The sequence below is a fragment of the Mobula hypostoma genome, chromosome 1 (genome assembly GCF_963921235.1).
Source record: "Mobula hypostoma chromosome 1, sMobHyp1.1, whole genome shotgun sequence".
Lineage (NCBI taxonomy): Eukaryota > Metazoa > Chordata > Chondrichthyes > Myliobatiformes > Myliobatidae > Mobula > Mobula hypostoma.
In genome coordinates this window covers 135443725-135471359 of record NC_086097.1, presented here as the reverse complement: position 1 = coordinate 135471359, position 27635 = coordinate 135443725, and the positions used below count along the sequence as shown (strand labels likewise).

Below are 27635 nucleotides of genomic sequence, written 5' to 3'. Positions count from 1 at the left end.
ACCCACTGGGCAGTTTTCACCACACGCTGGAGTGCTTTGTGGTCCGATACAGGACAATTGCCGTACCACACTGAGATGCAGTTGGTGAGTATACTCTCAATGGTACAGCGGTAAAAGTCCGTCAGTATCCTGGGACAGAGGTGAGCTTTCATGATGCTCTGCAGGAAATAAAGCCGCTGTTGCGCCTTTTTGATCAGGATGGAGGAGTTCAGGAATCAGGAGAGATCCTCGGAAATGTGGACACCAAGGAATACACGCTCCACTACAGCTCCGTTGATGTAGATGGGGACGTGAGTATGGCTCCTAGCATGCCGGAAGTCCACAATAATCTCCTTGGTCCTCTGGGTGTTAAGGGCCAGGTTGTTATCGGCACACCACGCAGCCAGGTGCTGGACCTCGTCCCTGTAGACCGTCTCGTCAACCCCTCTGATCAGGCCAACCACCGTGGTGTCGTCTGCAAACTTGATTATGGAGTTAGAACCATGTACAAGAACATAGTCATAGGTGAAAAGGGAGTACAGAAGAGGGCTCAGCACACAGCCTTGAGGCACGCCAATATCCCCCTTTCTTAAAAAAAATTGTGGCTTTACAGGACAGTGAAGCATTTACATAATTGCAGCTATTGACTTGAGATCTTCTGCTCCTGCGTTGCTAATCAGTCCCAGGAGATTTAAGAACAGCTACTTGGTCTTGCTTTTATATGAATATAAATTTTTATAAAATGAATCACGGTGTGAGCAATCACCTTCTACTTTCATCTGATTCATGTTTGGTTCGCAGTGTCTAGACAAGTTTTGCATACCTAGTTGCTTGTTGCTATTTAGCAAAAGCTTTCTGCATACTTGCCATGTTTCTAGAGATGATCTCTGTGACTAAAATATAAAGTCTAACCAATGAAGCAAACCACAACATTGTTTTTCTTTTTGTCACTGCCCTGCTAAACTCCAAGCATATACCCGGAATGTTTGAAAGAGTTGATACGTGTACTTCCTCATTATAGAAACATAGTGTAACATTTTAAATTATATTTGGACCTAATCAATTTGCATGTTTGTGAACTGACAAATCAAGACTGCAATAATCCTGGACTGAAATTGGTAATTGCAAGTTAAAGTTTGCATTATTCTTAACGATGGGTATAAAAGAAGACACCTTGCACCATGAGGAAAGAACTTACTGCTGACATTTTCCTATACTTTCTTCCATTCACCTTAAAATAATGCCCCCTGTATTAACCATTTCTGCCCTGGGAAAAATTCTCCGGCGATCCACTAAATCTATGCCTGGTATCATCTTGTACACCTCTATCAAGTCACCATTCATTGTTCTTTGCTCCAAAGAGAAAAGCCCTACCTCACTCAAATTAACCTCAGAAGACATGCTGTGCAATCAAGACATAATCCCAGTAAGCCTCCTCAGTACCTTCTCTAAAGCTTCTATATCCTTCCTATAATGAGGCAATCAAAATTGAACACCCTATTCCAAGTGTGGTCGAACCAGAGTTTTGTAGAACTGCCACATTATTTCGTAACTCAATCCCCAACAAATGAAGGCCAAAACACCATACACCTTCTTAACAACCCCATCAATTTGTGCAGCAACTTTGAGGAATTTGTGGAAGTGGACTCAAACACCACTGGTCACCAGCCTCCAGATAGAATACATTCCATCTGTTACCACCCTCACACTTCAACGGGCAAGCCCGTTCTGTATCCACACAGCCAAGTTTCCTTGGGTCCCTATCAAACATCTTGCTGAAAACAAATCCAACATATCCATTGCTCTACCTTCATCAATGTTTCTTATCACATCCTCAAAGAATTCAGTTGGGCTCATGAGGCAAGACCTACCCCTCACAGAGCCATGCTGATTTTCATTCCCCAAGTGCTGCACAAATGAAACTATAGACCAGTAAGTCTCATGTCAGTAGCAGGGAAATTACTGGAGATGATTCTTAGGATTTATGAGCCTTTGGAAGAGCATGGCCTAACTGGGGAGAGCCAGCATAGCTTTGAGCAAGGGAATCCCGTCTTGATTGGGTTTTTTTGACGCTGTGACGAGGGTAGTTGTTGAAGGTAGAGCTGTGGATGTTGTCTGCATGGAACTTAGTGAGGCATTTGACAAGGTTCCTCATGGGAGGCTGATCCACAAGATTAACATGCAGGGGATCCATAGTAAATTGGCCATTTGGATTCAGTGATGAGCTTGGTCATGGTCAAAGGGACTTATTCTATCTCACTGGAGGTCGGTGACTAGTGGTGTTCTGTAGGGATCTGTACTGGAAGGAAGGATATAGACATTGTGTAGGTTGAAGAGATTAGCCATTTGATTACAGCATTGTGGTTGAAGAGCGTCTTCCTATGCTGTACTGTTTCAATGTTCTGTAAGGGCCTCAACCATCTTGTTCTTCTTGCTCCAGATTCCAGCATCTGCTGTCTCTGGTGACTGCAGTTGGAGATGAAATATGTTACAGTGCAGTAACCTCTGTGCTCGAGCACTTTTCTAATCTCTGGAAAATGTAGAAAGCGCCAAAGGCTAAAAGTAGAAAACATTTTGCATGTAGAGTTGATGACCAGCAAGCTCCCCTTAATCAGACATGTAATTTGAAGCAACACGCAGAACACTGGAGCAACGCAGCAGGTCAGGCGGCGCCTATGGAGGGATTTGGCCAGGCGATGCTACCTGAACGGCTGAATTCCTCTAGCCCTTTGTGTTGCTCAAGAGCTACACCGTCTGCAGTCTGGGAGTCCAGACCATTTGATGCAGTGCTATTTAAACTATCATCATTTTACAGCAAGATATAGGAGAACATTAATTAAAATAATTGACAGGCTGTAAGTAAGATTGAAATTTTTAGAAAAGGTTGATTGAATGGAGAGTGCTTTCCCTGTCTGAAGATTCCGGAATCAGAGTTAGCAATTTTAGAACAATCGTGTAGGATTAAAATAAGGAAACACATCTTCAGGCAGAGGGAGGTGAACATTTGGGTTTCTCTATCCCAGAAGGATGTGGAAACTCGGTCCTTGATTTCATTCAGAACAGAACAATACCTTTCTGGCTGTTAGTGATTGGACGGATGTGGGTATAGGAGAGGAGAAAGCCACTGAGGCACAACGTGTGCCAATCTTGATGAATGACAGTGCAGGATCGAGGCTGGCATGCCCTTCTACTTGTATGCTTGAAAAAGAGAGCATGTGAATTTTATTGTGGGTGAGGTATTCACTTCATGAAAAAAACATTGAAGGACGTGGATGAAAATTGAGACCTCAGAATTAATTGCACAATTCCCTGAGTGCAGGCAGTGTTAAAATTTTGTGGGGAGAAAAAGCAAACAATCTTTTCTCATAAATAAATGCTTAGAGTAAGTAAACAATAGTGCTTTTATATAAGACACATGTAGGCCAGGGTTAGAGATGTTCTGTGTATTCCTTGAAGGTAAACTGAATATCATGGATAAGGTTTGACATAGAAAGGCAGACCTTTAAATTACAGTGGGATTATTTGCAATTGTGCAGGAGAATGCAGAATATTCATTTGAGATTTTTAAAGTTGGAGTTTATGTAGGGTAAAGAGTATTTCCTATAGTGTGAGAAATATAAATGGGGGGAAAAGGAATGTGGACATCAGTTTAAATTTATCACTGAATCTGAGAAAAGATTAGAGACCATTTCATGTGCATGAAAATTGGACTGGGTGTTGCAATCCGCCAGGTTGTTCAAGAGCAGGTGAAGTTGGTATCACTGAACACTTGCAATCGAAGATAATGAATCTGTACAGCAGCATGTAACCTGGTCTGTCTTGGATCTGACTGACAAAGCAGATGTTCTGCCAAAGGTCATCACACAGCCTCACTTGTCCTCTGTGGATGCAGACAACCAGACAAGTTCAGGACTAGGGTAGGTGCCTTGTTAAAATTATTTAAACCACATTAAAATGCAAATTGTGTGGAAAAAAAAGACATTTACGGTCAAAAGCTTGGCATTTTAACTTTTTCCAAGGAGTCAGTAGGCCTATTTAAATGCATGAGGTTGTCATTTGTACACCTCGTAGTGTGAATCTGAAGGCCGGTGCGCAGTCTTTGGAGCCCTGTCCTGCAGCTCAGTGCTCTGCCCATGGATCTATGTTGAGTCCAGCCTTGTATCTGACCTTCAGGACTCCTCAGACTTTGTTTGGCTGCAAGTAGACAGAAGTCTGAGACTGCTCCTTTCGCCTATCACTTAGCATCAAGGTACCAGTGTACTTGCTGATATGTTCCAAGGCTAACACTGAACCTTTGCTCTTGTTAAGCCGATGTATGTAGATCTTGGCAGGAATAAAAGGGTGTTACAGATTTGAAGCTCGGGGCGGTACTTGCATGAATCGTTGAAGGTGGCAGAACACATGAACGTTACAGTCAATAAAATCTGTGTGTTTCAGTGACTTTGGAAATGGGCAGGATGCATAGGAACTTAAGCTAAACTTTTGTAGAACACAAGCTCAGGTGCAAATGAAATACTGCCCAACAGTTTTGGGCTAAAATGTAAGAAGGCAATGAAGGCTGTCAAGGACATGCGGGTGAGAATTGACTGCAGATTTCCTGGGGTGAGGCGTTTACAGTTACTGGGATGGGTTAGAGAAGCTGGGGTTCGTCATCTGGAGGTAACAATGGGTGGTGTAATAGAAATATTTAAAGAAATCCTTGAGAAAGATTAAACCAGTAACACTTCCCAGGGTTGATAATCAGCATACCCAAATTTGAAGTGATTGGTTAAAAAGTCAAGTGTATTGTCATATGCACAACTACATATATGCAGAGGAGGTGCAATAAAAAGGTATCTGCAGTGACATCAGAGACACAGCAACACATAGGGAGCATTCACAAGAAAAGCACAAGTTATGCACAACTTTTACAAGAGAGAACACAATTAAAGTAGAAATAAAGCAAGGTCCATTTTAGTGCAAAATGATCAAAGACTCAGTGTTGCTGTAGTGAATAAGGTTGTGCTGGTTCTTTCAGAAACGGAATGGTTGAAAGGAGGTAGCTGCCCTTAACCTGGTGGTAGCTGCCCTTAACCTGGTGGTGTGGTACTTCAGGCTTCTGTATCTTCTACCCAGTGATAGCTTCAGGGAGATAGCATGGTCTGGAAGGGGAGATCTTTGACTGATGTGACCTTCTTGGGGCAGTGCTTTCTGTAGATAAAGTTGCAAGTAAAAAAACTATCATCAGACTACATACATGTCACCACGTACAACCCTGCGATTCTTTTTCTGCAGGCATACTTAGCAAATGTATAGAACAGTAACTGTTAACAGGATCTGTAAACTGTAAACATCAGGAACAGTAAACTGTAAACAAACTGTGCAAATGGAGATGGTAAATAACAATAAATAACGAGGAAGAAATAACAAGAGTCCTTAAATGAGTGTAGTTATCCCCTTGTGTTCAAGAACCTAATGGCTGAGGGGGTGCTAACTGTTCCTGAACCTGATGGTCCGTACCTTTTACCTGATGGCAGCAGCCAGAAAAGAGCTCTGCCTGGGTGGTGAGGATCTTTGACGATGGATGCTGCTTTTCTACTGCAACGTTTCATGTAGATGTGCTCAGTGGTTGGGAGGGTTTTATCTGTGAGGTACTGGGCCAAATTCACTACCTTTTGCAGGATTTTCCACTCAAAGACATTGGTGCTCCCATACCAAGCCGTAATGCAGCCAGTCAGTACACTTTCCACCACACATCCATGGAAGTTTGCCAAGGTTTTCAATGACATGCTGAATCTCCACAGACTAGAGGTGCTGTGGTGCTTTCTTCGCAATTGTATTTATATAATGGGTCCAGCACGTGTCCTCTGCGATAGTGACACCAAGCATGGGGAGGAATGTGGTCATGCTTTATTGGACAAGTGTCTGCTTCCTGTAGCTGCTTGCATTCTTGCACGTTTGAAGCAAAGTGAAACCACACGTTCCACATGACCTGAGTTTTTACCGCCAACACAATCTTGATTGTGTTAATACAGTGGGAGATTGGAATTTGGAGTGCCATGTCTAATAAAATAGAGATATTGGTGTGGTCATAGCTTTCTAAATAGTGTTAACTTTAAATAATTAATTGAAAAACATTAGTATCTGTTACCTCAAATTTACCAGATTATCTTAAGTACTCCCTGGCTCATTCTGAACTTAAAAGGAAGGCAGTCGGCCGCCCAGATTCGGTCTGCTCTTTATGTGACCCTAGACCTGTGGTTGGCTCGTGCCCCTTCAGTCCAGGTGCAATGTGACAAATAATAAATTGTTATGTCCCCTTGTCTTGAATTAATTTCTGCGGGGGGGAAAGGTGTATTTTTTAATGTTACAAAATGTAAGGGTTTGACAATGTTTATATATTCATGCTGCTTAATTTGAGCCTTGTTGATGTTGAATTTGAGTTGCTGATTCTTCTTGAACCAAGAACATCTTGCAAATTCAAGTGTCTGAATGCTGAAACTTAATGCATTCTTGATCCTCTATCAAAATGCAATTGTAAATAACTGATGTGTTTGATGTAATGTGTGATTGTTAGACAGTATTCTCATTCAGTAACATTTATAGACTAGCTTGCACTGTTGCTTTATCTATTTAAAATGACTACATGGCTAAAATTTCTGTGCAGACTTTATCCACCAGTTATGAGGCATTAAGACTTCAAGATGAAACTGAAATCCTTCATAGCATATTACTTCAGTTTCCTTTTTTTTAGAAAGAAAACCTGTAATTTTTAAAAGAAACCTTTTTATCCTTGTTAATTTCTCTGACTATGCATTCACGGGAATGACTTTTTTTTAACTTGATGACTGGTATGAATGAACCTTTCCCTCATACTCACTAGCTGGCTCACTCAGTTCCCTTTCCTTGTGTCGCTCTTTTTTCACTAGGGTGGTTATTTTTAAATTTACTTGAGGCCAATTGTATTAATGAACCTTCTTCCTCTTACTCAGTTTTGGATCTCCCCTTTCCTGTGTGACTCTTGGCTTTTCTTTACCTTGGGGTTCTGACTTTTATGGAGTAATACTCATAAGCAGGTCTTGCTTTTGAGGGCTTTCTGTTTCTCATGCTTTGAGATTCTACTGAACTTGTCCTGTTTGTGGTGTACACCAATGATGCAACACTGTCTACAAGTAGCCATATGCTGTCCTTTCCTCTTATTTTAACCATCTCTCTTGTATCTTCAATAAAGTGATTTCTATTGCACTTTGTACAAGGAAAATGTCATTTCTGCCTCAATATTCTTTCAGCTGCCCAAGCTGAACACTGCTGAGTTTGTACCTGGTTTGTTATTTGATAGGCTGTCAGATGGAATTTTTTTAATTGACTTGTCTTGTAGCATAGCCCTGGTGTATGGTTTTCCTTTTGGTTGCTTCTCCATAATATCTGTACCAGGGTTAAGATTACCAATACTTCGCAGCACCTATCCCAAATTATTTTTAACCTCGTGTATTACTTTTTTAAAAAAAAGTTTAATAAACAGAAGTTAGTTATATTTTGATAAAAGAAGATCTAAGAAAAACGGCAAAGACTGGAAATCTGAAATAAAAACAGAAAATGTTGGAGAATCTCCGCTGATCGGGTGGCGCTGATGGAAAGAAAAGTAGATTTGATTCTATCCAGTCCAAAGCAAAGACTCTTCAGTTTTAAACCCTGTTTCTCTTTTCACAGATGCTGCCTGATCTATTGAGTATTTCCAGCACCTTTTGGTTTGATGAAGGAATTAATCCAAATCGGAGAGTAAACAAAATTAAGGGAGAAATGGGTGAGATGTTGAGTGCTATATTGGAAGCAAGCCCAGATACATTCTCTCAGGTGATGAATCTGCATTATTCCACTGAGTTTAGAGAAAGGAGAAAAGGATGAATAAGAAAGATGACTCAAATGATAAAGAATGAGTGGCAAGAAGGGAGAACTATTATTTCAGGACTTGTTTTTGTAAGATGTGAAATAGTCTGGAAGCTTTGCATTTTTACCAATGGGAGTGCATTTAAGCAAATATAGATCTTGAAAATTTGTTCATGTAAATCTCCCTACAGTTTGCAAATTATATTAATAAGTTTAAAGGATAACTTTGTGAAGTGAAGCAAATGCAGAAAGTTCTTTGCAAGAGAAAATCTGCAGATGCTGGAAGTCCAAGCAACACATACAAAATGCTAGAAAAACTCAGCAGGTCAGGCAGCATCTATGGAAAAGAGTAAACGGTCAATGTTTTGGGCCGAGACCCTTCATTGGAACTGGAAAAACAGATGAGAAGTTCTTATCTTTTTTCCCCCAACCCTGATGAAGGGTCTCGGCCCAAAACATTGACTGCGGCAGACACCTCTGCTGAAATCCGGAGGAAAACACACAGAGGATGCAGAGGGGAATCACAAAGCCGAGGAAAGAGGACCGGGTCGAGAGAACGGAGACTTATGGAGAAGAGGAGTTCAGTGGGTAATACCGTTCCAGCTGACCGGAAGTTCACTGAGAGCGGTAAGCATAAAGGAGTTGGGTGCTTACTGATCTGGCTGACAACGGATGGTGCAATCCGAGGTATATTACAATCAAGGAACGTGTTTGCAGACTGGATATTGAACTTTTTACTGTTGGACTTCGGCCACATTCCACCGTGATACAACACCTGGCGGCACGGGAGGTCGTTCCTGCCTGTGGCCATCGAACGTGCAGCTCCTCCCGTGGAGGATCAGACATCCCGAGCCAATAGACTGGTCCTGGACTTATTTTCCATCTGGCATAGTTTGCATTTTGTTGTTTGATTGTTGGTGGTTTTTGTATTGCTATATTTACGCTCTATTCTTGGTTGGTGCGGCTGTAACGAAACCAAATTTCCCTCGGGATTAATAAAGTATATCTATCTATCTATCTATCTATCTATCTATCTTACTCTTTTCCAGATGCTGTCTGACTGGCTGAGTTCCTTCTGCATTTTGTGTGTTGCAGAAAGTTCTTGAAACATTGATTTTTTTTTCTCTCTCTACAGATTCTGCCTGACCAGCTGAATACTTCCAATATTTGCTGTTTTTATTTTATATTTCCAACACCTGCAGTTTTTTTCTAATATTCTTATTCACTTTATAAAAAGGTGGAAGATTAGGTAGTAATTGATCACTTTGAGGATAAGGTTCTGGTATTAAACAGATGGACAGATACTTTATTGACCCCAAAGGAAATTACAGTGTCACAGTAGCATTACAAGTGCACAGATATACACCATTAGAAAAGGAATAAGAAAGAATAAGTAAGTTATCTTAAAAATAAAGTGGACAAGATCTACAAGTCAAAGTTAACAAGATTTACAAGTTCACACTAATAAGATGGTAGTACAACAATTACCTTAATATTAAACAGTAATGGGTGCACATTCACACCGTCCAGATAAGAACTGATGATAGTATTACACAAGGTATCTGCGATAGCATGGTGTGCTAAACAGAGCTCTGGTAAACGGAGGTTAATAACAGTCTAACAGGAGGGGTCATCACTTCCCTGGCTATAGGTTGACTCATTATAGAATCTAATAGCCGAGGGTAAGAATGAGCTCATACAGCGCTCTTTGGATCAGTGCGATTGGCTTAGTCTATTACAGAAAGTATTCCTCTGCTCAGCTCTGGCATGCATAGGGTGAGAAACATTGTCCAGAATTGCCAGGGCTTTCCAAAGGGACCTTTGTTCTACCACAGCTTCCAGTATGCCCAGTTTGACTCCTTTAACAGAACCAGCCTTTCTAATCAGTTTATTGAGCCTGTTGGCATCACCCATGTTGATGCCATTGCCCCAGCAAACCACTGCGTAGAAGATTGTACTGGTGACAACAGACTGATTGGTAGAGCACATGAGGGAGAGGCCTGCATACTCCACAAAGGACCTCAGTCTCCTCGGGAAGTAGAGGCAACTCTGACCCTTCTTGTACACAGCCTCTGTTTTAGTGCTCCAATCAAGTTTGTCATTTAGGTGCACCCCCAGGTACTTATAGGTCCTCATCACATCCACGTCGTCACCATCAATAGTAACAGGGAGCAGTGCAGGCTTAGTCTTCCTAAAGTCCATCATTGTCTCCTTTATCTTACTGAGCTGCAGATGATTCAGCTTGCACCATTTGACAAAGTCCTCTACCATGCCCCTGTATTCATCCTCCTGTCCTCCCTTTGTACACCCAACTATTGCTGAATCATCAGAGAATTTTTGCAGATGACGCTACTCAGTGTTGTATCTAAAATCCAAGTTATACAGTGTAAATAGAAAAAGAGCCAATGCAGTCCCCTGTGGGGCCCCAGTGCTGCTTCTGGCCATGTCTGACACACAGCTCTGAAGCTGCACAAACTGTGGTCTGCCGGTCAGGTAGTCCTTTGTCCAGTTTACAATGGAAGTACCAACCTGCATTGAACAGAGCTTTCACCCCAGCAATGAGGGCTGTATGGTATTGAAGGTGCTTGAGAAATAAAAAAAAAACCTGATCCTCACAGTGCTGCCCCACTTATCCAAATGGGAATAGGCTTCTTTCAGAAGGTAGATGACAGCATCGTTGGTTCCAATATGCTCCTGGTAGGCAAACTTCAGGGAACTGACGGCTGATCTGACTAAGGGTCGGAAGTGAGTCTTCATGATGTGTGAGGTCAGGGCCACTGGACGCTGGTCATTCAAGACTCAGTCAGCCCTTCCTAGGTACTGGAAATAAGGATTTAAGATGGAGTATGGCTGACTTTCTTGTCTGTGGATTGTGAATTTCTGGAATTCTCGCCCCAGGAGGGATTTAGAAGCTTTGAATATATTGAAGGCTAGGAATTTTTTGGATAATAGGTTTATGGGAAACAGGCAAGAAAGTGGAGTCAACCATGATGTGATGGAATGGGGAGCAGGCTTGAGTGGCTGTTGTCTACTGTTTTTCCAGTGTCTTACGTTCATGAGTAAACCATATTGAAGATGATTTTTTTTAACTTTACAAAATGTAACTAAGATTTCCATTCTTTCAGAGTTCTTCAATCCTACATGCATTACAGGTTGAAGAATTATAGCAGAATATGAACTCTACCTTTTGCACATGCAGTCCGAGTGCATTATAGCAAACACTAAGTCATTAAAATAGGAATTGTGTCTTATTAAAGAGACCAGATTCTGAGAGTTTGACAAGAGAATGGTAGTTAAATCATCAGGTTAGGATTTGGAAATCATTGCCTGGTAGGACTGTGATTACTGTTTCAACAGGAGTTTTAATCAGGAATTGTATGAATCTTTGAACGAGAAGATTATGGAGAGAAAGCTGGGGAGGTACAGAATTTTTTTTTACACAGGTTGCTGTTGAAAAGATCCAACAAAGGCAATGGGCTGAATAGCTTCCTCTTCCCCTGTTGTGTTGTTCTACATTCAAGTTCCAGCAATAATAATGAAGTGATGTGTGTTGAAGCGAGGATGGTGTGTGGATGGTTGCAAATCTTGAATTTCTGGCCTCATATTGTAGATGGCTGGACTCAGACCTCCCATACTGCTCTACGTGTGACTCCCGAGCAGTGTGGTCCTTCTGTTCTTGTCCTCGGTGGGGAATGGAACTGAAGGCTAAGTGACTTGCTGCTGTCGCTCCCACTGCATGTACCTGCCGTCGGTGTAGAGTCCAGGCAACAGGGTGTACTTTAATTATCATCCCTCAGTGTTGCAACTGCAGACAGCTTAGTGTGTGCCGAGTGTTTGGTAGCACTGTGAATGGAGATGGTCATTATAACAGAGTCTTCGTCGAGGAGTCAGCAGTGGAAAGGGAGAGCAGCTTCAAGTTCCAGAGCATCAGCATCTCGGAGGATCTATCCTGGGCCTAACACATTGATGCAATCATGAAAAAGGCACGCCGGTGACTCTAATTTATTCAGAGTTTGAGGAGGCTTGGTATGTCACTGAAGACGCGAGCAAATTTCTATTGATGAGCAGTGGAGACCACTCTGACTGGTTGCATCACAGCCTGGTATGGGGGCTCCAATGCAAAGGATTGTACCAGCCCAACTACAATCACAACATTCCCCACCATCAAGAGCAAGTTTTAAGAGGAAGTATCAATCACTTATGTGGCCGGGAAGAGCGTTCTCACCTGGCAGAAGATGCCTACAGCTCTGCAGCTGCCAGTAAAATCTATCCCTGTGGTCTATTGAATGCTTGTTCAGATGTACAGGCTGTACTAGAGTCAGGTATTTATAAGCTTGTGGAGGGGAATCTGTCTACATCCGCCCCATGATAATCTGAGGGAGCTCCTTTGATGCTTAGTTCACAATACAATTGTGGAGAATGGAAAGCCATGTTCAGTTCCGCTTCTGATTATGTGTAACATCAAAAAGCTCGAGACCTTACATTTGTTCCATAGGCTTTGAGACGAGCAATTCCTCTTGGAGAGAGGAGGAAATCTCCCCTGACGTGAAATGACATGACATTTAAAACCAAAAGCGTGCTTTTGCTGCTTGGAGTGCTCGAGGCTTTTAGTTCCACAGCACAATGGCTGAACACGTCCTGATAATCATTTGCTGTGTAGAGAAGGTTGGTCTTGCAATTGACAAGCTTGGGCCTTGAATAGGTGTGTAAAATCATCGTCACAAGCCATACTGTTTTAAAAATAATTGCCACTCGTGTTTGCCTCCATTTACCTGATTAGATTCGTGTGCGAGGAAAACCCACGATGTGCATGTTTAAAGGGACGATATTGAATTAACCAAATTGTGCCTGTATCTTGAGACTATACAGAATACTCTGTGTTCTGAGAGTGAATGGTCACCTTGTCCACCTGCCTCTGCTAAAATCACGATCAGCAGTCGAGGTTGCATCAGAATCAGGTTTATTATCACTAGCATGTGTTGTGAAATTTGTTAACTTAGCAACAGCAGTTCAATGTAATACATAATATCGAAGAAAAAAATTAAGTAATAATAATAAATCAATTACAGTATACATGTATTGAATAGATTAAAAATCGTACAAAAAGCCAGAAATACTATAAAAGAAGGTGAGGTGGTATTCAAGGGTTCAATGTGCATTTAGGAATCCGATGGCAGAGGGGAAGAAGCTGTTCCTGAATCGCTGAGTGTGTGCCTTCAGGCTTCTGTACCTCCTATCTGATGGTAACAGTGAGAAAAGGGCATGCCCTGGGTACCTTGCGGTTTAAAAATATTTTCTATCACACTTCATTTCCGTTGGCAAATGGTTCTAGCTTAGATGGGCATCATGGGCCATAGACTGATTGGACTGAACCAGTCTGAGCCATACAACATAGATTGTGCTATATGACTCTCCACTGCACTCTTCATTGGTGATTAAAATGCCTTGCCCTTTGCCCTCCAGGCTTTGCAACCATTTCAAATGGACCAGTATAGAACATAGGACAGTATATCATAACAGGCCCTTTGGCCCAAGATGTTTTTCCCTAGTAATTAAATGCCTAACTAAACTAATCCCTTCTGCCTACACAGTGTCCATATCTCCCTGATTTATGCACAACCGTGTGCCTATCAAAGGGTCTCCTGAGCACTTCTGTTATATTTGCCTTCCCCACCACTCTGGCATCCCATTCCAGGCACCCAACGTTCTTGTGTTTAAGCAAAAACTTGCCTGGCACATCTCCTTTAAACTCACCCCTCCCCATATAAAATGAATATGCTCCAGTATTAGACAATTTGACCCTGGGGAAAAGGTGCTGGCTTTTATATCATAATTTTGGAAACCCTAATTAGGTATCTCCTGTGTGCAAAGGTACATTTTGAAATTTCTCATTGCATACAGTGTTACAGAGCTAGCCTGCAAATGTCCCTTTACCTGGCATTTCTTTCCAAAGTTTGCTGTTTCCAGCCCAACATTTGAAATTCTTCAATAAAGCCTTCAAGAAAAGATTAGGTTTACAAAGCAAACCTGATCACTCTTCTGAGCTGATGCATTAATTAAAATTCAATGTCACTTGAAGTGAGAATTTAATGTCAGATTACGTGATAATTTAAAGATAGTTTGGAAGAAATTCAGTCACTTCATTCTGTTATTTCAGTGGTGCACATCTGAAAATTAATTTCCCTTGCTCCCAAATTGAAATCTAATTACATCTATTTCTAGTCCAGTCTCTCCACTCCAGAAATTGGACTGCATGCTACCAGTTGAGATTCAACCGTCCTTGTGGGATACAATTTTTGAACCAGACAAGGGCCAAACGAGCACGTGGAAATGAATGAATGTTGATTTGACAGTGATCTGTCATTGATTACTTTTGTGCTAATCAGATTTTGAATGCTATTCCAGGTTTAGACGCTACTAAGAGACTTTGGAAGCCCTTTTCCCCAACATCTCTTCAATCTGAGGCTGTTGCCCCATTTTCTTCAATGATGATAGCTTGGGCTGCTGTTTTTATGAACTACATCCTCTGCTTACAATGAAACCCAAAGTGAGTATTAGAATCTAGGGGAAAATTCCACCCAGCTGCCTGGAGATTGAATTGCAACTGACTTCACAGTTCAGTTGGTGTCATAAAACTACCCAATCTGAGATGAATGCTTGTGTGAGCTGATGTTTTATTTTTTAACAGTGTGATTCTAATTTGTTTTTAATTCTCCATTCAAAGACGGCACATTAGTGCAGAAAGCAGAGCCACTGCCTCTCAGTACCAGAGGCCCAGGTTCAGTCCTGACCTCGAGCTGTCTTTGTGGAGTTTGCATGTTTTCCTTGTGGCTTTCCTTCTGCATCCCAAAGAAGTGCAAATTGGTAGGTCGATTGGCCTCTGTAAGCTATCCCTCTAGTGTGCAGGTAGATGTAGAGTCTGTGGGGAGCTGCTGGGAAAGTAGGGACCATTTTAACAATAAATGTGGGATTAGTGTAAATGGGTGATTGATAGTTGGCATGAACTCAACGGGTCTCTGTACCTTTCTGTGACTAATAATTGATCCTGTAACCATCTCTGGGCTTTATCAGGGGTTGCATAAGCTGTTAGAACACCCATTGGCACGCGAATCAGTAAATTGGTCCAAATTAAAACTAATTTCACTGAAAACAAGAGAGATGCATTCTTTTTTACATGATGGTTGTGATCTGGAATACACTGAAAGAAGATCAGAAATGGACTCAATGGGAACTTCGTCAAAAAGAAATGCCGAAATAGGTTGTGGGGGCGGGTGGAGATCAGGGGAGAATGTCCCTAATTAGAGGGCTCTTTCATAGAATCAGCATGGGCCTAAGAGGGCCAAATGGCCTCCTATGCAAGTTGGGTCCATGTTAATAGAAGTGCAGTACAATTCACCGTATCAACAGCTTGGCATAGATTTTTCCTGCTTCCAGAATGTCAAATATTTCTATTAGTATTAAGGACGTTGGTGAGACCACATCTAGAGTATTGTGTGCAGTTTTGGTCTCCTTAACCAAGAAAGAATGTACTTGCCATTAAGAGGATGCACCAGATGAGCTCCTGAGGTGATGGGACTTTTGTTGGGTTGACTAGATCTGTATCCAGCAGAGATTAGAGGAATGAGAGGAGAGCTGATTGCACCATGGAAGATTTTGTTAGGATGAATGCGTGGCTGATATTTCTCTTGGATATGCTGTCAAGAACAATGGGGCATGGCCTCGGGGTACTGATCAGGGCAGAGGGGAGAAATTTCTTCCCTTGGGTGATAAAGCAGTCGATTTTGCTACCATAAGGAGCCATTACGCTGAATTATAGATGGAAAGATTTCGAGGTGGGACAAAGCATCAGGAATATGGTATAGAAGTACAGGATGAGCTATCATATTAAATAGTGGAGTAGGTTTGAGGGACCAAATAGCCTCCTGCTCCTGTGTCTTTTATCATTATGCTAACATTGTGAGGACCCTCTCGAAGGTGAGTTAAAAGAATATTTTCAAACAATGAGACTTTAATCCCAGGAATTTAGACGATTGAGGGGTGACCTGATGAGAGGAGTACAATATCACAAGAGGCATAGACAAAGTGAAAGCACATGGTCTTTTTCCAATGGAGGGAAGGCAGAAAACGAGAGGACATAGGCTTAACATCAGAAACAAGAAATTAGAGATATTAGGGGAGGCCTCTTTACGCAGAAGTGGTACATATTTGGAATGTGCTGCCAGAAGGAGTGGTTGAAGTGGCCACATCAGCAACCTGTAAAAGCTATCTACAGGGAGAGATGGGCCAAAGGCAGGCAGATGATTCTAGCTTGCTGGGCAACACAATCAGAAATTATGAGTTAGCCCAAAAGACCTGTTTCTGTGCTCTACGATTCTAATGACAACCTGCTGGAGGAACTCAGCAGGTCAAGCAGTATCTGTGGGAGGAAAGGAATTGTCAGTGTTCTGAATCTGCAGTCTCCTGTGTATCCAAGACATTCTGGAACGTTTTCTGTACAAAGTTCCGCTCTGCTGACCCCAGCAGTGTGAAGTAATGCTCACATCTAATTGTTGTCATTCATGATGTCACGAGGCAGAGGGCTAACAACGAGCAAAGTTCTTAAAATGTCTGCCTCCAAAGAGCTGGTGCAAAGCCACAAATGGGTGCAGAAGACACTAGCATTTGAATCTCCATTGTTCCGCAACTTTTAGAATTGTACAGTAAACTTTAGATCAGCTTGTACTTTTGAGTATGATGAGGTATATTAACACAATGGAACTTTGTAAGTTAATTTAGAAATGGATATAAAGTAGTATCATTTGTGCAAATTCCACCTGAAGACATATAAAAGTAATTAGGATCCTTTCTATTGGCTCCATGATTTACACCACTAATTGCTGATATCAGTGAAGTACTTCCTTGGAGAGGACAATGGATTAAAGGCGATAAATGTGTAAGTTTCCATTTGAACAATTTTAAACAACAATGAGACTAATAGTACAAATTCTGCTGGGTGCAGACTACAGATCTGCTCTGGTACCAAACTAAAGTCTGCTTTTGACTATGCACATGGCACAGTTAATAAGTTTGCTGGTGATGCTCTGTTCTTGTTGAACCTGGTTACAATGAATTGCAAAGAGATCTTGATCAGTTTGGGAGATGGACCGAGAAAAGGCAAATGGATTTCAAGCAACACACATCCAAGTTGCTGGTGAACGCAGCAGGCCAGGCAGCATCTCTAGGAAGAGGTATAGTCGATGTTTCAGGCCGAGACCCTTCGTCAGGACTAACTGAAGGAAGAGTTGGTAAGAGACTTGAAAGTGGGAGGGGGAGGGGGAGGGGGAGATCCAAAATGATAGGAGAAGACAGGAGGGGGAGGGATGGAGCCAAGAGCTGGACAAGTGATGGGCAAAAGGGATATGAGAGGATCATGGGACAGGAGATCCGGGGTGAAAGACAAGGGGGGGGGAACCCAGAGGATGGGCAAGGGGTATAGTCAGAGGGACAGAGGGAGAAAAAGGAGAGTGAGAGAAAGAATGTATAAAAATAATTAACAGATGGGGTATGAGGGGGAGGTGGGGCATTAGCGGAAGTTAGAGAAGTCGATGTTCATGCCATCAGGTTGGAGGCTACCCAGACGGAATATAAGGTGTGTGTTGCTTGAGTTTCCGGCATCTGCAGGATTCCTGTTGTTTGCAAATGGATTTCAACTTGGATAAGTGTGAGGTGATGTATTTTGGACAGTCTGACGAGGGTAAGACTTGGACAGTGAATGGCAAGGCACTAATAAGAGTTGTGGAACAGCGGGACCTGGGGGTGCAAGTGCACAATTCGTTAAAAGCGGCCGCTCAAGCAGACAGGCTGTTTGCCTTTATCAGTCAGGGCAATTACCGTAGGAATAGAAACATTATGTTGCAGTTGTGTAAGTTATCGGTCAGGCTGCACTTGGAGGTTTCAGACACTGTTCAGTCACAAAAGATGCACCCTTTCCAGCAACAAGGATGCTGCCTGGACTAGGGGGCCTGAATTGTAGTGAGAGATTGGCTGGAGAATGAGAGGTGGTCTCACAGATGTTTACAATGATGAAGGATATGAATAAAGTGGATGGTCATTGTCTTTTCCCCAGGGTTCGGGAGTTCAGTTCTAGAGAGCACAGATACAAGGTAAGAGAGAAGACATTTTAAGAGATAACATCTTTACACAGTGGGTAGTGAGTAGCTGGAATGAGGTGCAATGATGTGATCGAGGTCAGTACAATTGCAACATTTATAAGGCATTTTTGTAGGTATGTAGAAGGGAGGGGGTTATGGGCTGATTGTGGATAACTGGGACTAGAGGTAGGATACTATGGGCGACGTGGACTAGTTGTTCCAAAGTGTCTGTTTGCATGCTGCCTTACTCTATAACCTGAATGTAACCAATGTGATATCAGTCTAACTTTAACTGCCTTGTTTCCCAAGCATTCATGGTGTCTTGCACAATTGGTTCAAGCTTAACACTGATGCTCCTGTCACCTGGACTAGTCCCTCTTACACCTTCAGTGTCACTGCCTGAGTATGGCACATTGGCAAAAACAAAGCCAATATCCGGGGAAGATCATCTAAATCCTGTGCAATATTCTCACTCAAGCCATTGCTAGGTTGGTCTGTAATGCGTCAAGGTTGGCGTCCAAAAGTTGGAAAGGTCACTGAGATTGTGCAGGGCTTTGCCGTGACCCACACCTGGAGTACATTATCCAGGAAGCTGATTCTTGCCTTGGAGTTCATTCCGAGTTGATTCCAGGGATGAGGGAATTGTCCAGTGAGGGCTGAGTGAGCTTCACCTGTATTTGTGGAGTTTGAAGGAAAAAGTGATCTCTTGAGATACTCGATACTGAACGGGATAGATTGGAACTATGGAAAATTACTCAGGAATAGGTCATTGATGGTCAACATGGACTCAGTGGACTGGATGGTCTGCTTCCCTATTGTATGACTCTCTGTGAAATTTCAGATTGTTAAATTCCCTTTCCAAAAGAGCTTTCCATGCCTGGCCGGTGAGTACGTTCAATATTTAAGGCGCAAAGTGTATTTGAGTGAGGCAGAGTTGACCATGAAACCATTGATCCCATTGAGTGATGGCACAGACTCGAGTGATTGCATGGAGATACAAGGTTGCAAATGCTAGACTCTGTGGCACCAAACTAAATGCAGGAGGAATTCAGAGGGTCAGACAGTGTTCATGGAGGGAAATTGTCAGTCAAAGTTTTGGGTTGAGATCCTTCATCTGGAAATGAGCAGAATTCGGTTTATTGTTGCTGATGGGAAATTTGTTGTTTTGCAGCAGTAGTGCAGTGTAAAGAAAAAAAATGGATTTTTGAAAAACCAACAAGGTAATGTTAATGGCCCATTCAGAAATCTGGCAGCGAGGTAGAATCTGTTCCAGATTCGTTGAATGCGGGTCTACGGGCTCCTGTACCATATCCCTAATGTTAGTAACAAGAGGGCGAGGAGCTGTAGTGATGGATGTCACCTTTCTGAGGCACCATCTCTCGAAGGTTCCCCTTGATGCTGAGGAGGGTTGGGCTGATGGAACTGCTTGAATCCGCAGTCTCTCATGATCCTGTGCATCGGTACCTGAGTGTTGTAACCACTCAGAACGTTCTCCACTGAACGTCTGTATAAATTTGTAAACTTGAGTAGGAAATTTGAATCTCTTCAAACTCCTGTAATATTAGCTGCATCTTTCTGTGTAGATTCTTGTCACTTGTTACTAATTCCTTAAGTAAAAGCTAGCAGTAACAATCACTGTAAACATAATGCAGAAACCATGGTTGTTTGTAGTTTCACAGATAGGTGTTGTGACCTGGTGAGAAATCTAGGAATAAGTGTGGAAGCTGTAGTATTTGCAGAATAACTGCTTTGCTTATGATTCAAACCTGTTTTGGAAAACCAGAGGACAGGGCCCATAAGTGTTTTTCTTGAACCACTTGGCACTTCAGCAATTAAACATAGAAGTGATAAATCCGGCCCCCAGCAAAGGAGAGGGCAATGTTGGATACAGCGTTAAATATAGAATAACGCTGAGATGAATGCATCTGAAATGTTATTTGATTTTAATTAAAGCTTTTCTTCAATCTGCTGCAATTGTATTAAAAACAAAAGCATTAATTACATTTTTGTCAGGAGATCCAGTACTAAAGATGGAATTAGCAGAGAGCCTGGCTGTCTCCTGTCCTATTGTGTTTGGCTCAGAGACTTTCGTCTTTTACATCTGAGAGTTCAGATGGCTGTGGTCAGTTGAGATCATCCGGAACAAAGAAAACACAATTTTCCTTTTGCCTTTTTTTAAAATAAAAAATGTTGAGTTTAGCTGCATAAAGCAACAGACTCCATTTATCCTCTGTAAAAGGATATTGGTGGATTTTTAAGACAAGTCTTCTAAAAAGTGATAATGTGACAGTTTAAGGGAGGGTATTTTAGGACGGGGTGGAGGGGGGGGGCAGCAGCTGAAGGCAAAGGCTGCCAAGAGTAGAGTGATTTAAAATAAGTGAATTACAAAAGATTGGAATTGGAGGAGCTCAGAAATCTCTTGGGGTTGCAGGGCTGCATGTGTTTGCAAAGTTGGGGGAAAAGTGTGGTTGTGTATTGGAGAAGGATGAGAATTGTAGCATTTAAGACATTGCTGGCTCAGGCTCCTATGGTTTGGCAAGCGCGCAAATGTTGAATTTGTTCCTCTGTGTTCTGCGGAGCAGAGGGAGACAAGGGCTTGATAGGTTTCAGCATCATGTCATTTAATAGAAGCCAGATATAAGCCATTTAAATTATATTAAAAAGAGTAATTTGTGTGCCTGGATTCATAAAATCTAACCATCCAAGTCCCTTGATGGAGAGGAGAAGGCTGCTTACTGTAGTTAAGGTTATTCATCAGTGGAATGGGTCGGGGGTGGTGGTGGGAAGACCTACAATTTAGCCGCCAGCCCAACCAGCTCTTTCTTTGGCTCCATTGTTTTTCTTGATGAAGGGCCGTTGATGTGGCAGACCAAAGTTGCCTTGGCCCTATCTGTACCTGCGATTCTCCATTCTCGGAGCAAGGTTCCAGTCCCAGCATCCCAGTCTGACAGACTGTCATGGGTGACTGCCCAGTGTAGCACTCAGCATTTGTCATTCTCTCCACTCACCTCCAGGACTTGAGATTTGATCTAGAGCTTCTGCTGAACTCCCAAACCTCTGGGAACACGTACAAAATTCCCATAGATTGGCTGTGATAATCCATCACTTCTCCTTGCACGGTTTTTCATTGTGTCTGGCACTACTGTGTCCAAGGTCCTGATGTAGAGTCTCAACCCAAGCTGTCAACAATTCCTTTCCTCTCACAAATGCTGTTCAACCTGCAGTGTAGCTCAGTCACAAGCAGCTTGGGGCTTTAACTGAACAAAACATAGATTGCCCGCTTTAAATATTTTTCTTACCCCTCATTGTGAGATGTGCAAGTCAGTAGCAATGCCAGCATTTATTGTTCATTCTAATTGCTTCAGAACTGAAAAATGGCACCAGATTGAGATGATACTCAGCCAGCAGCAACGTAATTTCATATTCAAACTGAGGAGCTGCCACTTTGGTGGGTGTGGAGTCACAAAAATAGGATAAAGCCATGAGATGTAGGAACAGAATTAGGCCACTCAGCTCATCAAGTCTTCTGTGCCATTCCATCATGGCTGATTTATTGTCCTTCTCAACGCCATTCTCCCCGTAACCTTGCTGACGCCCTGTCTAACAAAGAGCCTATCAACCTCTGCTTTAAATATACTCAATGACTTGGCCTCCAGAGTTGGCAGCGACAACGAATTCCGCAGTTTCACTACCCTCTGGCTAAAGAAATTCCTTGTCATAGAAACATAGAAAATAGGTGCAGGAGTAGGCCATTCAGCCCTTTGAGCCTGCACCGACATTCAGTATGATCATGGCTGATCATCCAACTCAGAACCCTGCCCCAGCCTTCCCTCCATACCCCCTGATCCCTTTAGCCACAAGGGCCATATCTAACTCCCTCTTAAATATAGCCAATGAACTGGCCTCAACTGTTTACTGTGGCAGAGAATTCCACAGATTCACTACTCTCTGTGTGAAGAAGTTTTTCTTCATCTCGGTCCTAAAAGGCTTCCCCTTTATCCTCAAACTGTGACCCCTCGTTCTGGACTTCCCCAACATCGGGAACAATCTTCCTGCATCTACCCTGTCCAATCCCTTTAGGATTTTATACGTTTCAATCAGATCCCCCCTCAATCTTCTAAATTCCAACCAGTATAAGCCTAGTTCATCCAGTCTTTCATCATATGAAAGTCCTGCCATCCCAGGAATCAATCTGGTGAACCTTCTTTGTACTCCCTCTATGGCAAGGATGTCTTTCCTCAGATTAGGGGACCAAAACTGCACACAATACTCCAGGTGTGGTCTCACCAAGGCCTTGTACAACTGCAGTAGTACCTCCCTGCTCCTGTACTCGAATCCTCTTGCTATAAATGCCAGCATACCATTCGCCTTTTTCACCGCCTGCTGTACCTGCATGCCCACTTTCAATGACTGGTGTATAATGACACCCAGGTCTAGTTGCACCTCCGCTTTTCCTAATCGGCCACCATTCAGATAATAATCTGTTTTCCTGCTTTTGCCACCAAAGTGGATAACTTCACATTTATCCACATTAAATTGCATCTGCCATGAATTTGCCCACTCACCTAACCTATCCAAGTCACTCTGCATCCTCTTAGCATCCTCCTCACAGCTAACACTGCCGCCCAGCTTCGTGTCATCCGCAAACTTGGAGATGCTACATTTAATTCCCTCATCCAAGTCATTAATATATATTGTAAACAACTGGGGTCCCAGCACTGAGCCTTGCGGTACCCCACTGGTCACTGCCTGCCATTCTGAAAAGGTCCCGTTTATTCCCACTTTTTGCTTCCTGTCTGCCAACCAATTCTCTATCCACATCAATATCTTAACCCTCAATACTGTGTGCTTTAAGTTTGCACACTAATCTCCTGTGTGGGACCTTGTCAAAAGCCTTTTGAAAATCCAAATATACCACATCCACTGGTTCTCCCCTATCCACTCTACTAGTTACATCCTCAAAAAATTCTATGAGATTCGTCAGACATGATTTTCCTTTCACAGATCCATGCTGACTTTGTCCGATGATTTCACCGCTCTCCAAATGTGCTGTTATCACATCTTTGATAACTGACTCTAGCAGTTTCCCCACCACCGATGTTAGGTGAACTGGTTTATAATTCCCTGGTTTCTCTCTCCCTCCTTTTTTAAAAAGTGGGGTTACATTAGCCACCCTCCAATCCTCAGGAACTAGTCCAGAAATAATGCATCCACTATTTCTTGGGCTACTTCCTTAAGCACTCTGGGATGCAGACCATCTGGCCCTGGGGATTTATCTGCCTTTAATCCCTTCAATTTACCTAACACCACTTCCCTACTAACATGTATTTCCCTCAGTTCCTCCATCTCACTGGACCCTCTGTCCCCTACTATTGCCTGAAGATTATTTATGTCCTCCTTAGTGAAGACAGAACCAAAGTAATTATTCAATTGGTCTGCCATGTCCTTGCTCCCCATAATCAATTCACCTGTTTCTGTCTGTAGGGGGCCTATATTTGTCTTAACCAATCTTTTTCTTTTCACATATCTATAAAAGCTTTTACAGTCAGTTTTTATGTTCCCTGCCAGTTTTCTGTCATAATCTTTTTTCCCCTTCCTAATTAAGCCCTTTGTCCTCCTCTGCTGAACTCTGAATTTCTCCCAGTCCTCAGGTGAGCCACTTCTTCTGGCTAATTTGTATGTTTCTTCTTTGGAATTGATACTATCCCAAATTTCCCTTGTGAGCCACGGGTGCACTACCTTCCCTGGTTTATTCTTTTGCCAAACTGGGATGAACAATTGTTGTAGTTCATCCATGTGATCTTTAAATGCTTGCCATTGCATATCCACCGTCAACCCTTTAAGTGTCATTTGCCAGTCTATCTTAGCTAATTCACGTCTCATACCTTCAAAGTTACCCTTCTTTAAGTTCAGAACCTTTGCTTCTGAATTAACTGTGTCACTCTCCATCTTAATGAAGAATTGCACCATATTATGATCACTCTTACCCAAGGGGCCTCTCACGACAAGATTGCTAATTAACCCTTCCTCATTGCTAAATACCCAGTCTAGAATAACCTGCTCTCTAGTTGGTTCCTCGACATGTTGGTTCAAAAAAACCATCCCACATACGTTCCAAGAAATCCTCTTCCTCAGCGCCCTTACCAATTTGGTTCACCCAATCTACATGTAGATTGAAGTCACCCATTATAACTGCTGTTCCTTTATTGCACACATTTCTAATTTCCTGTTTAATACCATCCCCGACCTCACTACTACTGTTAGGTGGCCTGTACACAACTCCCACCAGCATTTTCTGCCCCTTAGTGTTATGCCCCTCTACCCATATCGATTCCACATCTTCCCGGCTTATGTCCTTCCTTTCTATTGCGTTAATCTCCTCTCTAACCAGCAATGCCACCCCACCTCCTTTTCTTTCATGTCTATCCCTCCTGAATATTGAATATCTCTGAATGTTGAGCTCCCATCCTTGGTCACCCTGGAGCCATGTTTCTGTGATCCCAACTATATCATATTCATTAATAACAATCTGCACTTTTAATTCATCACCTTGTTACGAATGCTCCTTGCATTGACACACAAAGCCTTCAGGCGCTCTTTTACAACTCTCTTAGCCTTTATACAATTATGTTGAAAAGTGGCCCTTTTTGATGCTTGCCCTGGATTTGTCGGCCTGCCACTTTTACTTTTCTCCTTACTACTTTTTGCTTCTACCCTCATTTTACACCCCTCTGTCTCTCTGCACTGGTTCCCATCCCCCTGTTGTGAACTAACCTCCTCTCGCCTAGCCTCTTTAATTTGATTCCCACCCCCCAACCATTCTAGTTTAAAGTCACCTCAGTAGCCCTCGCTAATCTCCCTGCCAGGATATTGGCATTTCTGTTCTAAATGGACAACCCTCTAGGCTGAGGCTGAAGCCTCTGGTGCTAGACACACCCACTATAGGAAACAGCCTCTCCACTTCCACCTCTATTAGGCCTCTCAATATTCGACAGGTTTCAATAAGATCAGCTGTCATTCTTCTAAACTCCAACAAATACAGTCCCATAGCTGTCAAACACTACTCATACGTTAACTCTTTCACTCCCAGAATCATTCACGTGACCCTCCTGTGGACTCTGTTCAATACCAGCACTACATCAACTTGTAAACCAACTGCTCCATCCTCAGCCCTATCACTCCAGTTCCCATCCCCTTACCAGCTTAGTTTAAACAGGCAAACCTGCCTGCAAGGATATGAAACCCCTCTGGTTCAGGTGTAACCCATTCCTGTGTACAGGTTGTAACTTTCTAGAAGGGATTTCAGTGATCCAGAAATCTGAAACCCTGCTCCCTGCACCACTTCCTCAGTCATTCATTCATCTGTATCATACTATTCTTGCCCTGACTAGCATGTGGTACTGGGATTAATCCTGAGATTACAACCTTGGAAGTCCTGCTCTTCAACCTCTTCCCTAACTCCCTGTACTCACTGTTTCCCCTCTCTACCTACGTCATTGGTGCCAATGTGCAACGCCACATCTGGCTGCTCACCTTCCCGCTTGGGAGTCTTCAGCAGCCGCTCTGAGACGTCTTGGACCCTAGCACCCGGGTGGCAGCACATCAACCTGGCTTCTCATTTGCAGCCACAGAATCTGCTGTCCATCCTCCTCACTACCAAAACTTCCGTCGCTACCACTCTGCCTGACTTGACCCTTCCCCGCTGAGCTTCAGAGCCAACTACAGTGTCTCTGGCTTGGTTGCTGTTCCTGTGCCCTCATGGGTCAAATTCAGCAGTGTTCAAAGAGCGATGCCCACAAGAGAACCCTGCACTGGCTGCTTACTTCCCCTGCTTCTCCTGGAGTTTGCCCACCGACAGTCTGAAGCCTGCTGTTTGGGTGTGACTACCCTAGTGAAAGACTCGTCTGTGAAGTTTTCATCCTCCGAGATGGTCCTGAGTGCATCCAGCTCCAGGTCCAGTGCCAGTTCCTTGACCTTGCCAGTCAGGAGCTGAGGTTGGGTGCACTTCCTGTAGATTAGTTATCCAGGAGATCGTTAGGCACCCTGAAACCCCACGCTCACAGGAGGAGCACTCCACTGCACTGAACTACCATCCTGCCTACACTTGTTATATCTTTAACTTCTCAAGCTTAAATTATAGCCTGTCCCTGTTCTCACAACAGAGGTTCTCCTCAGAAGGGTGCTGTTCAACTGGGTGATTTTTATATCTTTAGAGAATCTGTGGAATTCAATGTCACAAGACGGCTATGGAGGCCAAGTTATTGGCTATATTTAAAGCGGAGGTGGTTAGATTCTTGATTAGTAAGGGTGGCGAAGGTTACGAGTGTCAAATGCAGGAGAATGGGGTTGAGAAGGATAATAAGTCAACCATGATGGAATGGCAGAGCAGACTCGATGGTCCGAATGGCTTAATTCTGTTCTTATGTCTTATGGTTTTGTATGTAAAAGAATATTTTTAATATAACTGGTTGTTTTCCAAAGCTAAACTTCTACATTTAATTGCTGGAATTTGAATTCCCCAGCTGTCATGATGGGAACAAAAACTGGCTGCAGCTCCGGTGGTGCCATCCCCAAATAAACTTGTATACCTCTTGCACTAATGCCACTAAACTCTGCGGGTGCAGCATTCCCTGTAATGCTCCCGTGCACATGGCCTTTCTTGCTGCACAGCTGGAATTTTCTTTCATATAATGTTGTTATAAAGTACTGCACGTTTTCAGGCCGTGTATAAATGTTCTTCTCAGAGTAATGGCTGGTCTGCGCGGCTGTAAATCAGATTAGTGAGAACGTTGACCCCTTGGTCAGTGACTTGCTCCTTACCTTTACGAACTTTTTTCCCCTTTCGCCACCACCTCAAGACTTTAGGGGTAGACTTTATCTCGAACGCTTTGCTGAACATGTCCTTGTATTCAAACAACATTTAGTTTATTTCACCCGTGTGCTTGGTGAACGTTATTTTTTGTGACGTGCTCAGTGAAAATGAAAAAATGTGAAGTGGCAGTCACCTCAACATGTCTGAGTCATGATTCTCCACAATTTAGCATAAGCAGCCTTTGTCTGCTATGTGACTTGACTGTTCGCTTTAGGGCAGTGTTGTGTCCCAGCTGATCTACTACAGACTCCAGACCTTAAAAATTAAAGCCCTCTTCTCTTTTACCCTCTTGGAAAATAATGTAACATAGCAGAGGAGTCTAAAGTCCAAATTAGCTCCAAGAAAACCCAGTGGCTGAAAACTGCAAACCCTGCAGTTTCTGATCATTCATTCCACATCTCTCTGCCTTTTGTTTTTAATTAGAAGATCAAACAGTACAGCCCAAGAACAGGCCATTGGTGCTATGCTGAACTAATTAAACTCATAATTAAAGGTCCAATTAAATTAATCCCTTCAGCCTACACGTTGTCCATATCCCTTCATTCTTTGTATATTCATGTGCCTATCTAAGAGCCCCATAAATGCCTTTAGCATATTTACCTGCACTATCACCCCTGGCAGCATTGTTGAGGCAGCCACTACTCTTTTTTAATAAAACTTGCCCCGAGCATCTACTTCGAACACTTTTCCCCTTTGCACTCTAGTACTAGACATTTCAACCCTGAGGGGAAGAACATGCTTTGTCTGTGCCTCTCATCATTTTATTAATTTTTAATATTTTATTAGCG

The 27635-nt window shown here is 42.8% G+C and overlaps 1 protein-coding gene across 2 annotated transcripts in view; it reads left to right on the top strand.

Annotated features, from left to right (window-relative positions):
- The window catches only part of zhx2a (zinc fingers and homeoboxes 2a), a 107719-nt gene that overhangs the window by 59056 nt on the left and 21028 nt on the right, over positions 1–27635 (top strand). The window contains exon 2 of one of the 2 annotated variants that reach the window (XM_063056264.1): positions 14251–14392. The exons of the other annotated variant lie outside the window; for it this stretch is intronic. The gene's annotated coding sequence lies outside the window, so the exon portion shown is untranslated. The remainder of the gene's footprint in view (positions 1–14250; positions 14393–27635) is intronic. 2 annotated transcript variants of the gene reach the window in all.